This window comes from Lontra canadensis, unplaced genomic scaffold, assembly GCF_010015895.1.
Source record: "Lontra canadensis isolate GAN:19392208 unplaced genomic scaffold, GSC_riverotter_1.0 scaffold127, whole genome shotgun sequence".
Lineage (NCBI taxonomy): Eukaryota > Metazoa > Chordata > Mammalia > Carnivora > Mustelidae > Lontra > Lontra canadensis.
In genome coordinates, this window is record NW_022631121.1 from 3,439,363 (window position 1) to 3,441,270 (window position 1,908).

Genomic DNA, 1,908 nt, shown 5'->3' on the forward strand with positions numbered 1-1,908 from the left:
TTTTACTTGCTAAAGTGAATTTTTGGCTGATTTGATGTTCTTTTGTCTTTTGCCAGTCATCTTGACAGATGCTTTATAAACAGTACCTACATTCCTACAGTCTTACAATATAGTTTACCAAACTCAGCTGGCACATGAAGAACTGCAAATATTCTCATATTCACAAGGTGTTAAGTGTCAGAACTAGACTATACCTCTAGTGTGAATTCATCCAGGGCATACAGTGGGTTACCACTCCCATCCTGAAGCAGACCTTATGAAACTTTATTCACTTTTCTTGTCACTACTTCGAAATATATCTCAGGGAAAAAAAAAAAAAAAGAATATATGGCCGGAGCAGTAAGAATACCAAAATAAATGAGAAGTACGAATAATGAAAGGAAGGATATAATATCTCCAAACAATGCATAGTGTTGCTTAACTTCAAAAAATGGCAGTCTCATGAAACTGTCTGGCTCAGCCTGGTTCCTATGGCAAGTATTTTATAACAGAAGCTACCTAAGACGACAAGTCTGGGTAGTAGAGAGAAGGAATGGATCAGTGTAGTTTTTTACTCTGATATTTTGCAGCCCAAGCTAAGTCTCTTAATTGTTTTTACCTTCCCCATCTCCTATCAGTCCTGGGACGCAGACTCATCCTCTTTAAGATTTGCATGAGGGAGATCACTCAAAAGTTTGCAGGGATGTGGCATTGCTCTGAAAGCCTTTCATTAAAGAGACTGGAGCCAAGATGAGGACTGTATGAACAAAGCCTGACGAAAGCAACATGCAGTCACGTAGGCAGTCACACAGCGACCTCCCCTCCCCTGCTTTTACATCTACACTGTCAGACTGATGTCTCTGTAGGTAAGGTATCAAGGGTGTGAGGGCCATGTAATGGTGGTGGTAGAGAGAAGGGCTCAGGATCCTAGATAAGTGTAACTGACAATCCTGTATGACACTAAGGGTGTTCTCCACCCCAGAACAGAGGGGGCACCAGAGATCCCGCCCCCTTCTGCCAGCCTTGAAAGACCGTGTCGTTGGTGACAGGAAGAACAGCCTTCACTTCCTCTTGGGGCGTCTAAGGAAGGTACGAGACTTTGCAGTCGGCGGCCACCTCAGGGCAGGCGAGGGAGGAATCCTCCCGAACCAAGCACAAGGTGAGGAGCCTGATTAAGGACTAAGAGAACACCCTCTCCCCTCAACAGGCCTCCTTCCGAGGACCCGCCGCCACTTTTGGTCCTAGCCGCCCCCCGCCTACCGGTCACACCCGCGCCTCCCTACCCCCCACACCCCCCGCACCCCCGTGCACCAGTGCGCGCATGCGGCAGAGCGGTCAGTCAGGCTGAGGTTGATTTCTCAAAGGTTGCAAGGTGAGGGCTTTGGTGGGAGGCGCTAGTTCAGTAGAGGGAGGAGAAGACCGTAACAAGAATCAAGGTTAGAAAACTTAGGTAGAAATTCTGACCGGAGCCATGCTAGTGGCTCCCGGGGAAAATAATCATGGCGGTCGGTCAGGTGGGCCTGAGTTTTCCCCTCCATATTTGAAGGACCAGGAAGCTGAAGGTATTGATCTCAGGAGAAGCGTACCATGCCCTGAAGGAAATCAAGGGTGTGGGAATCCGAATTAGGACTGCAGGGACCAATAATTCTAGAACAATAAGGTGGCATAGAACTCACTGCGGCCATCAATACTGGGGAGCTCCGAGGCAGGGCTGTCAGGCTTCTCAGGGATGAGAGAGCCATGGTCTGAGGGCCAGGGCCCTAAGTTAGCAAATGAAAGCATTCAACTGGGAATCAGGGTAAAGACTCTGTGAGAACTAAAGGAATCTCTATCCTGGTGACATATTGACTGACATTCATTTTTTTCCTATGGTGTCACATGAGAGTTGTGGGGGAAGAGAGTGTGTGCTGTGGGGGGGGGGGGGGGGGG

At 48.3% G+C, this 1,908-nt stretch overlaps 1 protein-coding gene across 1 annotated transcript in view; it reads left to right on the top strand.

The window, feature by feature from the left end:
- Positions 1-1,119: 1,119 nt before the first annotated feature.
- The window catches only part of LOC116857849 (melanoma-associated antigen B5-like), a 3,338-nt gene continuing 2,549 nt past the window's right edge, over positions 1,120-1,908 (top strand). Inside the window, exon 1 of the mRNA XM_032842307.1 lies at positions 1,120-1,138. The gene's annotated coding sequence lies outside the window, so the exon portion shown is untranslated. The remainder of the gene's footprint in view (positions 1,139-1,908) is intronic.